Source organism: Mauremys reevesii, linkage group 15 (genome assembly GCF_016161935.1).
Source record: "Mauremys reevesii isolate NIE-2019 linkage group 15, ASM1616193v1, whole genome shotgun sequence".
NCBI classification, from domain to species: domain Eukaryota; kingdom Metazoa; phylum Chordata; order Testudines; family Geoemydidae; genus Mauremys; species Mauremys reevesii.
The window spans coordinates 4,641,748-4,657,009 of record NC_052637.1 but is presented as its reverse complement, the minus strand read 5'-3'; the positions used below and the strand labels follow the sequence as shown (position 1 = coordinate 4,657,009).

General features: G+C 49.0%; 1 long non-coding RNA gene across 1 annotated transcript; it reads right to left on the bottom strand.

The window, feature by feature from the left end:
* Positions 1–404: 404 nt before the first annotated feature.
* On the bottom strand, positions 405–4,068 carry LOC120384003. Its single transcript, XR_005588590.1, has 3 exons — positions 4,033–4,068; positions 2,907–3,022; positions 405–561 (listed from the first exon to the last, which is right to left on the bottom strand). It is a non-coding gene; the product is annotated as an uncharacterized LOC120384003 (long non-coding RNA).
* Between the last annotated feature and the right edge of the window lie 11,194 nt (positions 4,069–15,262).

The window sequence follows — 15,262 nt, the reverse complement described above, 5'->3', positions numbered from 1 at the left end:
CTTCATCTTCCCGCCGAGGCCCTGCCCCTGGCCAGGATGGGAGCCTTGGCCACTCTGGAGAGCCCCTGACCCTCCATCTTCCCATGTCTCCACTCTCTGACGTGCATCACCCAGGGCAGGTGGAGGGTCCAGGGGGAAGAGGAGCAGGAGTGGGGCCACTGAGAGGGGCCAGCACCGGGAAGAAGCTGCGCTAAAAAGGGGAGCTGATCAGCTGCCCCTCCACAAAGCACAGCCATTGCCTGTGATGCTCCATGCCTGCCCAAGGCTTACAGTTTGGGGGGGGGGGGGCAACATGGCCCCCTATTCCCAAACTATGCCCACGTTAAAAAGTGGGTGGGCTTGGCCCCTTAGCCTCCCATGTCCCAGTGCCCCTGGATCTCCTCACTGTTTAATGGGTTATTTTTAGGGCTGTGTGTGTGTTGATTTTGTTGGTAACTTTAGTTACAATCTCATGAAGATGTTTTCACTGGCATTTTCTCATAATGTAAAGACAATCTCCAGCTGCAAACTCACCCTGTCTGTGTGCTTCTAGGGATTCCTCAATTCGTGTCTCCAGAGTGTCTGGCAGGGGAAAGGAGATGAGATTTCAGGCTATCATATTTATAACAGCCAGGGGTGGCTCTAGTAATTTGGCCACCCCAAGCACGGCGGCACGCCGCAGGGGGCGCACTGCGGGTCGCCGGTCCCGCAGCTCCGGTGGACCTCCTGCAGGCATGACTGTGGAAGGTCCGCCGGAGCCGCCTGCCGCCCTGCCGGCAAAATGCCGCCCCAAGTGCGCGCTTGGCGCTCTGGGGTCTGGAGCCGGCCCTGATAACAGCGTCCCCACTCTGATCGCAAAGAGCTGTGTTTTCATCATGACAGAGAAACAGAGCGAGAGGCCCAGAGACACACTCAGGCATTTAATATAAACTATCTGAAACCTTCTATTTCCTCTCTCATTCAGGCATCTCCCAGCAATGGAAACATCCTTGCAGCCTCACATCCATCCCAGGACACACAATCTGTAAGTGAGATTTACTTTTCCCCTCATTATCCCCTCCCACCCCTCAGACTCCAGTTGGTTTGTCTCATTCACTCACTGCTTTTTGTCATACCCTAGACCCAGATCATACAAAGACTTTGTCATAAAAGTAACTTTACCCACTTTGGTCTCTTTCGCCAGGGGCGGCAGCATCATATTGTGTGATGGACACCTGACAAAATTACTGGACTTAGTGATGGACATTGGCGAGGTGTTATGTCATTCAGTCATCATTCAACCCACAAAATAACACAATTTTCCACGCTGAAAAACATAATCTAGCTAGGTAGTTAATAAATAATAAACAATAATAATAATAATAATAATTAATAATAAATTCAACTCACTTTAGTGTTTTTGAATGTACCTCACTGCCGCAGTCTTTTTGGTTTTTTTAGGATGGGGGCATTGAAATAAATATTTATCCTAAAACCATATTTCACTGCATTGTTGTCACTACTATTTTTCTTGTTTAAATAATATGTCTTATGTGAGAAGGAGTGTGTGTGTGTCCCACCTCTACACTGCTTACCCCGTTTCTCTCCCCTGTCTGTGTCCCTTACATGGGAGATCCCCCATCATGTCACAGGATGTGGGAAGCAGAGGAGGGGGGTCTCTCAGGGGAGCAGGGTTTCCCACCCCCTCACTGTGAGCAGGGCACCCCTCTCCGGGCAGGGGTTATCCCAGGGTGGGTGGGAACCTCCTCTGCTTCCTGACCAGGATATAGGGACAAGTTCTGGCTGTGGGTGGAGGTCTGTTGTGAGCAGGGGCCAGGGTGGAACAAATTCTTGGCAGGACGCGGGACTAACTTCTGGTGGCTCCCTGAAGTGGCTTCCCATTGTTCCTCATCCCTGCTGCTGCTGGGGAGCTCGGCTGAGGGGGGCTGTGCAGTGGGGGAAAGACACTGAAGGGGTGGAGCTAGGCTGAGGGGGGCTGTGCATCCAGCTACAGAGAAGTCCAATACCCCCTGTGTGGAGACAAAGGTCAAAGTGACGTGTGCACAATCAGTGGTAATAAACCAATGAGAGAAGAGAACAAGAACATGAAAATAGCTTGAAGGAAAAAAGCCCTGCCAATGAAATGGTCATGCATGTGCAGTGTATGACCTATATAAAGGTACTTCATATTCATATCACTCAAAGGTGACTGGAAAAGAACTAGTAAATATGCAATTTGGATGTGTATAATATGTTTGACATTGTAAGGGGTAATCAGAACACCATAGGAGAAATCCACCATGACCCACCTATGCCCCGGAAGAAGGGAACTGGCTAGAACTTCTTTCTATATGCAGTGGCTGGTAGCAAATATCCCAATGGCTGGTGATGGGGCACTAGATGGGGAGGGCTCTGAGTTAGAGAGAAATTTTTCCCAGGTGTCTGACTGTTGGGTCTTGCTGAAATGCCCAGCGTCCAACTGATCAACATATTTGGGATAGGGAAGGAATTTTCCAGCAAGTCAAATTGCCAGAGACCATGTTTGGTTGGTTGTTGTTTTTTTCCTCCTTCCTCTCTCATATGGGGCATGTATCATTTACAGATGTTAAACTACAATAAATGGTGGACTCTCTCTAACTTGAAGTCTTTAAATCAGTATTTGAGGACTTCAGTAAGTCAGCCAAAGTTTACAGGGGGTCAGAGCAAATGGATCATGATAGTCCCTTCTGACATTAAAGTCTATGAGTCATTTCTTATTTTGTAATTGTAATTGAAAGGCAAGTTTTTGGTGCAAACAAAGGTTTGAATGTATTAACCTGAGAGTTCTGGACCCAAGTATCTGGCATTCACACCCAACAATTAAATAGAAGCCAATTGACCAGCACCATTTTCTTCCCACAGGCTCAGAAATTCATCCCAATTTGCATTCCTTGATCCATTTTAGGTACTTTTGAACTTCCTCAGAGTCTCAGATAGCACAAAAGTTTTCTGGGAGAAATTGCTGACTTGCTCGTCCAGTTCAGGAGAAATCTCCTTTGGCTGCTGGAACTTCCCCTTCTCACATCTATAGAAAAAAAATGTCATGTGATTATATTTCATTGTGTGACTCATTATAAGTTCTGGCTAATGAGTCGCTGCTCTAACGGGCCTGGAGTTAGAATTCCTCGACTTCTCCCAGCCTCAGAGCAGGTGCAACACAGGCCATGGCCGTACAACCTTCCCTTCAAAGGATTCATTAATATTGTGCAACTCTGGTCTGGCGAGATCAGCTCTGGGGATAAAAGGGGAATTGAGTCTCCATAGCCAATTTACTCCTTGGCCGCCATGCTCTGAGGGACAGGAAGTTCCCATGTGAAGTGCTGTAGAAATCTGTCCTCTAGGAACTAGACTGAGACACCAACTCCCCACTCCCCAGCTCATTCCTCACAGGTCTCCTAACAACCCTCAGGCTGGGAAAGACTCTGGTGGGAAAGACTCTTGACCACTGCTGCCCTGGGCTGAATGGTAACTAGGGCCCCAGCAGTGACAGGCACATATTCCATCCCCACAATCCTGAAGCAGCCAGTCCCCCAGGGATGTGACATCTCTAGGAAACATTTGAGGTCAGTCCTTCCCACTGAATGGAGAATTCCAGAGTCTTCTAAACCAGGGTGAGAACCTCAGGATTAAGTTGATGAGAGAGATTTGTATCCAAAATGTGACCTTCCCCACACATGTTGCTGTGGAGATGCAGTGCTAACATCATCTCCATGCTCTTTCCCAGCATTGCCAAGTATGTGTGGGAGTGACAGAGAGCCACATACCTGCTTAAGGTGCTTCTGACATCCTAGAGGAGAGAGAGAGAGAGGAGAGAGAGATTAAAAATAAATCTCAGTACCACCTGACACACACTTGGGATTCCAGGAAAGAGATTTTGCAAATACAGGGAAAATCAGCCCTGCCCTAGCCCCAGGGCCATGGTTTGCACACATTTGAGTTACACTGAGATCTCTGATTGCTGGGCTCCTGTGCCCGTGGTTCAGGAGCTGTCCTGTCTCTGTATTGGGATTTGGGATGTTTCCAGTTCAATCTCACCTGCAGGAATTCACATGCTGGCTTCTGACACATCCCCTCCAGCTCACTGATCAGCTCACTGAGACGGGAAATCTCCTCAGAGAGTTTGGTGATATTTTCATTCTGTATCTTCACAATCTCCTCATCCAACTTCTCCAGCTGGGCCAGCAGGAGTCGCTCTTGTTCCTCCAGGAACTTCCCGAGCTGCTGAAATTCAGACACAATCTTCTGCCTCCTCTCGGTTTCTGTCTGTTTCTATAAGAAATAAGGAAAGGGCTGGTCAGGAACATGGACGGAGCCTGATGACCTTCCACACAGTCTTACAAGAGAGAGTTTCTTTACAATCTCTAACACATCTGTGTAGAGACCAGGACATGAGCCGTCAGGCCTAGTGCTCAGAGCTGCAGTTGGAAATCGGGAACTGCAGCCAAAATCAGAGCTGGAGTCAAAGTCAGGATCTCAGCGAGGGTTGGGGCTACAGTCGAGCTCAGGAGTCATGCCAACGGCTGAGTCAGAATCAGTGTCTGGAGTCACACCAGGGATCGGGACTGGAGTTGGAGTCAGGCAGCCACACGAAGGGTTAAGCTGGAGTCAGATAACAGTACTGCAGGTCAGACCTGAGTCAGGGACAACGCCAGGGCCAAGCCAGAGTCAGGGTCCAGTCCAGCAGTAGATCAGAAGTTCACACAGTTGTTTGGACAACTTCACGTGACTCCTGCTGGTGTAATTCATGCATCCGAACGTCTGCTCCAATCGGGAGCTTCATAGGCAGATCCTCTGGTGGGCCAGAGTTCCACTAGCCCCTCCCCTGCTGGCTCTGGAGAGCGGCTGGGTTGTAATGACAGTCTCTGTGGACTGAGGTTCAAAACCCACCATTCTTCACATCCTGACACTTGACTATACACTGTGATCACAAGGGAGAGGATTTTCTTACAGCTTCCCATTGGGCCCCAATCTCTCTGAAAGGGCCGTCTCCATGTCTACTGGGGTATAGTCAGCGCAGTTTGGGAGAAATGTTGTGAAAGCCACAAGGGGTCGTAATTAACTCATTAATTAAAATTCATCTTAGATCCTGCAGAAGATGTTGTTGTCCTTCTCCAGGGAGAGAACATTTGTGATACGCACACCTGAACACACACACACACACACACACACACACACACACACACACACACTATCCCATGATCATGGAGAAACACACACAAGGCCACAGAGAAATCTACCAATAAACATCCCTCCCTCCTCCATGTCCCAGTAGGTGAAGAACAATAGGCACCTACCAGATACTCCTGGCTTCTCTTCTCTCCAGTCACTTTAAATCCCAGCAGCTTTTCTCTCTCTTCCCTCAGAGTCTTCAAATGGGCTTGTATTTTTTCCTGACAAACAGAAATGATTTGGTGGGTTTATTTTGAGGGCTGTAGGGGGTGGATGAGGTGTTTTTCCACCCAAAATTCAAGATAACAGTCAGTCTTCCTAGATAGACTAGGTGGGTAAGGCAATATCTTCTACTGGCCCAGCTCCTATTGGTTAGAGAGTTACACACAACTCAGCTCTGGGGAACATACTCTTTCCTAGCCTAAAGAAGAGCTCTGTGTAAGCTTGAAAGCTTATCGTTCACCCACAGAAGTTGGCCATGAGCAGATATTACTTCACCTACCTTGTCTCTCTAATATCCCGGGACCAACACAGTTACAATACTGTGTACAACAGTGGGTCTTTCTAGAGGTAGGACCTCAGAGACACCAAGGGAATGAAACCTTATTTATGGAAATTGGGAGTGTTTTATATTCAGAGTTGAGTTGTTACATCCACTTTCTCCATCAATTTAAACCAGCAGGAAACTGGTGTCCCATGGTGGTGAATTTATAAAGCTGTTTTTTAGCAGATTTCAGAAACAGTGATACCAATCCCAGAAGCCTCCGGGGGCAGCCATATAGGCCGGGATGCTCAAAAGAATCCAACTCCATTGACTTTCAGCCCTGTACCCCTGGGGATGGGACGGGTTGGACAGCACTGATCTAAGGCCTAGGGCAAACCCCATTAGATGTGTTGGTTTGTGTTAGGAACAGCTGGGGTTTGCCCTAGTGCTGTCCTAGCCCCTTTCTGTGGCAATGGCCTCTGGGTAGCTCCCCCAGCGTCCCCAGCAAAGACTCCGGAAGCAGTGGATTCTGGGAGATTTTAAAAGGCTGCCTGGTGGGACGAGTGGAACCACTCTGGCTGGTCCTTGCCCACGAACACACGAGAACAGGTCAGGCTGGCACAGGTCCACGCTGCCCTGGGGTTACTTTTGCTGAAGATAAGTCGAATCCCAGTGGTACTTGGCATAGACCTGCGCTGTCTGGAGCCCTTGTGGGCGTGGACTCAAGGTGCTCAGGGTCCCACACAGTGTTTAGCCCAGTGATCTCCTCTAGTGCAGGTCGGCAGCATCTGAGTTTAACCCCTCATGGAGCAGCACAGGAGTTCACAATCCCAGTGGGAAACCTCATCTCCCTGCTGGGCCTAGGGCCTGTATCAAGGAGTCTTTTCCTCCTAATCTCTGCACTTCATCACTGCTCAGTGCTGCTGAAAGGGGCAGAGTAGCTAGTGGTTAGGACACTGAACTGGGCCTTGGAAAACCAGGTTTTTATATCCAGCTCTGCCACGGATCTGCTGAGTCACCTTGGACAAGTCACTTCCCCTCACTGTGCCTCAGTTTCCCCTCCCACCCTTTGTCTGTCTTGTCCAGTTGGACTGTAAATGGCTCAGGGCAGGGATTGACTCTCACTGGATTTTGTGCAGGGCCCCCTACAATCGAGGTCAGAGCTCATCTGGGGTCTTTAGGGGATGCAAATATCAATAGACACTGTGATACAACCAGTAATATCAGCCACAGCTTGTAACTCCCCCTATCAGCTTTCAAGCAATGAAGGCTACACACAGCTGAATGATGCAGTTACACCATTAACCTATAAATAACATCCAAAGTTATTACCCATTAGACTGGACAGTAACTCGGTACCTTGTATTCCTGGGCAGCCTCCTGTATGGGAACCACCTGTGTGAGCGCAGTGAGCCCGGGACTCTCTGCAGATCACACAGATGGGGGTTTGATCCTCTTCACAGAACAGTTTCAGAGCCTCCTGGTGTTCCCTGCACACCCCATCCCCTCCTCTTCCCTTTGCTGCCTGTAAACTCAGTCACTTGGCAATTTCTAAGACATTTGCCAGCTGCCTGTTGGGCCTGAGGTTTCTCTATTAACAATTAACACTGGCCTAAACAGAGACTGGGAATGGTTGGGTCATTACACTAATTGAATCTATTTCCCTATGTTAAGTTCTCCTCACACCTTCTATGGGCCATCTTAATTATCACTTCAAAAAGTTTTTTTTCCTCCTGCTGATGATAGCTCATCTCAATTGATTAGACTTTTCCTGTTGTTATGCATACTTCCACCTTTTCATGTTTTCTGTATGTATAAATATCTCCTGTCTGTGTGTTCCATTCTATGCATCCGAAGAAGTGAACTGTAGCTCACGAAAGCTCATGCTAAAATAAATTTGTTAGTCTTTAAGGTGCCACAAGTACTCCTGTTCTTTTTGCGGATACAGACTAACACGGCTGCTACTCTGAAATCTATTGCACAGTTTCTCTGCACTGAGGGCAGGAGGCGTCTGTATCGGATGCCTCCCAGCACTGGCTGATGCAGGCTCGGCAGAAATTGTGCCCACACTCCAGAGTGACAGGTTCTGTGAAATACTCCAGACGGACGGGACACATAGCTTCCTCCTGGAGACTTTCCACAGGGTTCTCTGCAGCCATGGCTCCCTCCGGGCAGTTTGTAACAGGCTTTGTTTCAATTTCCTGAATTCACAATATGCCCCCCCTGCAGCAGCAAGGGGGTGTTTCCTTTCCTGAAAATGACTCATGTTGTTTGCTGAGCAGGAAGAACCCAGCCAATTTCACCCCTGGAGGCTTTGGTAAAAAATTTACCACTAGGGCTCCAGTCCTGCAATCAGCCCATGTGTTGGTGGGGAGGGTCACTGAGGCATCCCCCTGTGAGGCTGAACCTGGAGGAGCAGGAGCTGTGTGTCTTAGAAGCGATAGGCTGGGCAGAATTTTTTTTATAATATCTAATTTTGACAGATAATGTTTATTTTAAGCAATTTTTATATTTATTGATTTAAACTTTCACAACAAACTGGGTTTTAAGCATTTCATTCCAATTAAAATGTTCATGGTTGTGGGAAATTATGGGGGGGATCAGAGAATATTTTGGTTAGACCAAAACTATTTAATGACACTGGACACTGAGATTTAAAAAGTTGAAGGTTTAATTCTGTTAAAATTGTCTGTGAGCAGGTAAATCTCCTCCCTCCCCCAGCAGCTCCCCCAGGGCAGTAACCCAGTGCCTTCCCACCCACCCCCCCCACCACACGGACCAAGGCTGAAAGCCCATCTGATGGCAGCTCAGGGGCCTGTGGAATGTGCTGGGAGCTCAGCCTAGGCCCTAGTGGGGCAGGTGCCCCTGTAACACGACCACTCCCAGCAAGGCCCTGCCCCCATTTTCTCCCTGTTTGTCAGTCCCAGCAGAGAGACCAGGGACTGCAGGGAGACCAAGCTCCTGTCCCCCAGGTGAGGGCTGGGGCCCAATGGCCGAGGGCAGCGGGTGTGCAGGGAGTTCGCACTAGGGCCTGCAGGGTACCGGATGTGGGATAAACAGAGACCTCTCAGGCCACTTGCCCATTGCAGCTGCAGGAGGGTATGTGGGGACAGACTGAAGAGGCCTGGGGCAGTCTGGGAAGCTGCCATGAGGGACAAGGAGAAGGAATTCAGCTGTGGCGGGGGAGCCGTGCTGGGCAGAGATCCTGCTGCGGATGCAGCTAGTTACCCGAGTCCAGTGTTGCAGCAATTCAACAAAGTGGTTAATAGAGACCACCCCTTCCTCCTCCAGCCTGTCCCTGCCCCAACCCCACTCCCTCCCTCCCCTCCCAGGAGCACTCCCGGTGCCTGCAGCTGCTGGGGAGGAAGCACAAACAGCCGTGCTGGCCGGCCCAGGAGCCAGAGCACACTGAGGGGCTGGGTCCAAATGTCAAGAATCTCTTTTGATTTAGGTTCCAAATTTGGGATACTAACCTAAGTACCTAGGGGCTGGTTCTCCAAGGGGCTGGGCACCCGCAGCGCCCACTGACTCCGGCTGCAGCTGCGAATGCAGGTGGAACACGTGCCCTGAACTCCTGTATTTCGAGGAGATAAACCGAGACACCCACAGTTAGGCCACTGTTGTAAATTTAGGCCTTACTGACTTGCCCATTAACAGCAGTACGTGGGCTAAGTCCAGGGGTGAAAGTAACTTACAGGACTTACCGGTACTGCCGGAGTCCCGAGGGGGGCGTGGCCTCATCCGGAAGAGGTGGAGCCTCTCAAGATTTAAAGGCGCTGGTGCACCGGCTGTGACTGGGAGCCCCAGGGCCTTTAAATCAACCCGAGGCTCTCAGCTGCAGAGGTGGCTGGGAGCCCCCGGGGCTCAGGGGCAAATTAAAAGGCTCGGGGCTCCGGCTGTTGAGGAGCTTCAGGCCCTTTAAATCCCCACCACAGCTTCAGCAGCCGGAGCTGCGGGTGGGATTTAAAGGGCCTGGAGCTCCTGCTGATGCGTGGAGCTCTGAGCCCTTTAAATCCTGGCCCCAGCCCAGCTGCCGGAGCCACGGTCAGGATTCAAAGGGCTCTGGGCTCCCCGCTGCGGCCCTTTAAAGCCCCGCCGTGGAAGCCAGTGCGGTCCGGCACAGTATATTGGCTCTTGCTGGTTTGCCGTACCGTACCATACCAGCTTACTTTCACCTCTGGCTAAGTCTCATTGTAAGTCGCTGTTTATACTTGGTCACTGCTCGGTCCCTTGATTGTAGCAGCAGAGGTGCTGACCCCAGGGGTGCTCCAGAGCTCAAACCCCTGCGGAACAAATATAGGGGGAGCTCAGCACCCAGCTCTAACATTTTTGCCACCCCAAGCAAAAAAAAAAAGAGCGCCGCCCTGCCCCCGCAAGCGCCGCCCGACCCCTCCCTAAGCGTCGTGTCGCACCGCCCAAGTCCCCACCCCCGCCAGCGCCACGTCCCCCCAGCATTGAGTCACGCCGCCCAAGTCCCTGCCCCCCCAATGCCGTGTCGTACCGCACCGCCCAAGTCCCCGTCCCCCAGTGCCACGTTGCATCGCACCGCCCAAGTCCCCGCCCCCAAGCGCCGCATCGCACCGGCCAAGTTCCCGCCCCCCCAGTGCCGCGTCGCGCCGCCCAAGTCGCCGCCCCACCAGTGCCGAGTCTTACCACCCCAGTCCCTGCCCCCACATATCTGCGTCTGGCCACCCAAGTCCCCGCCCCCCCAGTGCCGCGTCGCACTCCCTAAGTCTCCCCCCAGCACCGCCTGGCCAAACCAAAAACAACAAAAACAAACCCCAATCACCGCCCCCTCCCAAGGTGCCGCCCCAAGCACACGCTTGGTAGGCTGGTGCCTGGAGCCGGCCCTGGCTCCGGAGCTCAAACCCCTGCAGAAAAAAATATAGGAAGAGCTCAGCACCCACCAGCCACAGCTTTTCTGCGGGGCTGCCAATCAGCTGTTTGGTCGGTAGGGGAGGTGCCTGGGGGAGGGCGGAGAGCAGCGAGCTGCAAATTGACTGCAGCTTCGGGGAAGGGTTGGAGCAGGGGCGGGAAGAGGCAGACAGAGGGCACGGCCTTAGGGGAGGAGCCCGAGGGCAGAGCAGGGGTAGAGCCCTCTGGGGAAAAATAAAAGTCAGCGCCTATGGTAAGCAGAGACCTAGCAATGAAAGCCCCATATTACACCCCCAGTGTCTACAGGCAGCCAGTCCCCCAGGGATGTAACAAGTTCATAATCTTTCCCATGGGATGGGTAAATCCACCGATTTGTTCACAGAGCAAGAACCTCGAGATTAACTTGAACAGAGTGAAAGTAACAGAAATGTGGCTCCTGTCCACAATGTGCTGAGGGGAGACGTGGCTTTCACCTGGTGTCCAAGCCCTGCCCAGTCTCAAGAAATGTGAGGGGGAATGAGAAGGAGCCACATGTCTGGTCGAGGTGCCTCTGATGTCCTAGAGGGGAAAAAGAGAGAAAAGAGCACTCAGACTAATTCCTCACACATTGGGGTGGGGCTGTAGGACTCTGGGATACAGGGCGATTGCTCTGTGCATGGTAAGTTTAGATCCTATCCAACCCCGCCCGCTCCTGCCCATTGATTGCCCCCGATCTCCCACCTCCTATCCAACCCCTGCTCCCTACCTACTGACCACCCTTTGGTACCCCCACCCCCTTCCAACTTCCCCCTACACCCTGACTGCCCCCTGGGACCTCCAACCCCATCCAACCCCCCCGCTCCCTGACCATGCCCTGGGAGGGACCCTTGCTGCCATCCAACTATCCAGATTTCATTTCTGGTTTTCAGGTTGCAATTTTAGTTTTTCCAATTCCGGTTCTAAATTTTCCTTTTCATATTCACAGGCATCATGCTTTTCTGTGAGCTTATTTACAGCCTGAGACATAGCACAGATGACTCATGCTGCTGTTTGGACTTTCTTGGGAGACTAGCCCTGTTGATACCCCAACAACAAGTTGTCTAAACCTTTCTTATGCAGTGTAGAGACTGAAGCAGTCACACATGGATCAGATGCCAAGCATAACCGGTGGCTTCGAGGCATCCTTCAGAGTAAACCTGCCTTGCTTGCACTTGCAGAACATCATAGACTTGAAGATAGCACTAATTCAATTCCATTTGCCTGTGTATGTCCCTTTCTCCCAATAATCTGTAACCAATCTGATCCAATCCTCAGTTCCTCAGCCACTGAGTCTAACATCTTAAGACAATATTTTAGCTTATCCAACCAGTTCAGAAACTATTAACTTATTCACTGACATGGTAACCATCCTCTGCTACCAAATGTTGAAACGGATCTTTAACTGCTCACAGCTGGGCAGAATGTTTCCCGGTACCAACCAACAAGTGAGATTCAATAGACTCCATGCACAACAGTTTATTTGAGAAAGAATTCCAGAAGCAGTATAAGGTTATCTAATTCACGTCTCCATAGTGAGCCTCCATTCCCCAAGCATAAACCCTCAATATTTATGCTGGCCCCACACAGTATTCAGATTGGCTAGCGAGGCGGGTATAGCTATCGATCTAGAGCAGGATTTCTCTCTTTCATTGTCTTCTATTTTCAGTCACCTGGTCTATCAAGGATTCCCCCGAGGCAGTAGTTTTCAAAGGACTCATATGCCCTGTGGACATTTTATTACTAATGTTCTCCTAATTAATACTTTGGAAGGGACTGCTGAAGGGGTACCCACCAGACATCACCCCACATTGACACTCTCATCAATAATTCACTCAAGCTGTCAGATCGATGCCCTCCAAAGGGGTCATTTTGCCCCAGGTCAGCTTGTGCCAAGATCACTGATCTCGTGATTATACAGTTTTTTTTTACCTAGTGAGCTGGCATATTGACTTACAAAGGTCAGTAACAGAACAGACATGCAGAATAGAAAATTTCCACATTAACCATTTGATGCTCAGAAGGCCCTGCTCCCAGAATCCTCTAGCAAATTCAGACATGTCAAACTGGACCACATTCACCTCCACCACATTCATTAATAAGAAGTGCAGGTAATTCATAATAATTCAGCACCATCCCAACACCCCGGACAGTGAATTTCTTTGTTTCCCCCATGCTTCTGCTTCAATGGTTGTCAGTTCCCTGTCACCCCCACCCTTTTACCTCCCCACACAAACTCATCAGGGCTCTGCCAATCCTTACTTTGCCTTACAGATTAACATTAGGCTCAACCTCATCTCCAGCCCCTCTGACATGTCCTTCTGTAGTGTCCAGTCCCTCTCCACTGGATACTCAGAAATTCCCAGGTAAGCCATCAGGACAACACCAGCTTGTTTGATTCAGCTGTGGATCAGCCCCAATGGAACATCACAGCACTGAGATATATTTTTAGTGAAAACAAACAAGTTTATTAGTTCAGATTGAAGAGATAGTGAGCGAAGTAATAAGACCAACAGGTTACACACCAAACACCAGGTATAACAGGATTCAGATAGGCTGAGTTTAACTTAAACAGGTAAAATCCATGGCTAAAGCATTCTCCGAGGGTCACCAGCCATCACTGATGAAATCCCCCTTTTCATGAATGCAAAGCATGCTCTACTTTTCGCTTCCTGAAGGATTGCAGGTGCTGTTCTTGTCCCCTAGTTGTAGTCCAGTAAACCGCTGAAGTGCCCCCCCCACCACCATTGTGTGTTCTCCAGTGTGCTCCCTCTGCTAGTCCTATATGCCAGTGGCTCTCAGCCTTTCCCCACCACTGCACCCCTCTCAGGAGTCTGATCTGTCTTGCCTCCTTGGTTCACTTAAAAATGACTCGCTTCCAAAATCCAACAGAAAAATACAAAAATGTCACAGCGACTAGTACTGAAAAATTGCTGCCTTTCTCTTTCTTATCATACAATTTCAACAAAGAAATCAATTGGAACTAGGGATTTCAAATGATTAAAAAAATTAATCTTGATTAATCACATGGTTATTTGAACTGTTAAACAATAATAGACTAACATTTCTCTAAATATTTTTGGATGTTGTCTCCATTTTGAAATATATTGACTTCAATTACAACACAGAATACAATGTGTACAGTGCTCACTTTATTTTTTATTACAAGTATTTGGACTGTAACACCCCCCCCCCCAAAGAAATAGTATTTTTCAATTCCCCTATTACAAGTACTGTAGCACAATCCCTTTATCATGAAAGTTGAAATTCCAAATGTAGAATTATGTAAAAAATACCTGCATTCAAAAATAAAACAATGTAAAATTTCAGAGCTTGTAAGTCCACTCAGTGCTATTTCTTCTTCTGCTAATCGCTTAGACAAACAAGTTTGTTTCCATTTGCAGGAGGTAATGCTGCAAGTGAGAAGAGGCAATCTTATGACACTGTTGCAGCCGGAGTCAAAAGATATTTACATGCCAGATGTGCTAAAGATTCCTCTGTCCCTTCATGCTTCAACCACCATTGCTTAGCCTCCCTTCCCCCGGTCTGCTATACCTGCTGCCCATGCTCAGACCAGAGCTGACCATTCTTCAGAGCTTTTTAGCCTCTTCTTTGGGGGAAAATTTTCATCTGCCAGTAGGGTTGCCATTTGTGGCAATGGCATCTGGTCCAGGAGAGTTGGAAATATTATCTACCAGGGAAATCCTCTCTGGCTGGCATTTCCCCTTTACCTGCCTCCTGCCGAAGGAGAGTCAATTGGCATTTATTTATTTTTTGAGCTTCTCCCACAGACATAGCTGCTGTCACCCATTGGGGTGGATTAATTAAGTCTCCTGCAGGTGCAGTACAGAAAACTGCTCCCTGTTGGAATGTGCTACTTATGGTGGACTGAGCATGCTCAGTAACATCTGCTGAAGTCATTGCCCTTACTAAGTGCGGGATTGTGCTGACTGCTTTTTACAGGGGTTAAAAAGGGCCAAAGGGGGCAAACTGGAGGAGGGGGCAGCCAGGATCTGAGCAGGGGGCAAAAATTGACTGGTCGGGGTGTCATGCACCTGACAAACACCTGCCAGGAATGGTCTAGATAATACTTAGTCCTGCCATGGGAGAATGTTCATTTTTATATTTAGATCCTTTGGCCCAGATCCTCCAAAGTCTGTAGGCTCCTAACTCCCATTGACAGCAGTCTACATCCTTTGAGGATCTGAAGCTTAGAGACTTACCTGAAGATAACAGGCCTGGAAACCTAAACTGATCAGTGGCCAAGCAGTACTAGCACCAAGTGTTCAAAATTCATGAGACTGGCAGAGGGAATCATGAGATCTTTTCTAAAACGTATCACTTCTTTGTTTCTGAGTGACAAGATTTCACTCTCATCACAGTATCAAGTTTTTCTACTCAACCAAGAGAAAGTAACCCTTCAAAGTTATAACCTTTTCTGGCAAGAAACTTTTATTTTGAAGTGGGATTCTCATGTACTCATATGATTTCAAGAGCTGGGGCCAGGGGCGCCATTTCAGAATTGGGTGGGGGGCAGCTTTAACCATGATTCCCAGGGCTATTTTTTACTGTGTCAATAGTCCACAGTCACTTCAAAAGTAGCCCGATTTATTTAACTTTTTTTAAATTAACACTACAGTCTATATCTTTAAAAAGAATCACTATCTAGATATAATTAAACAATGGATGTTAGCAGCATATAGATCTATAACAAATTTTGGC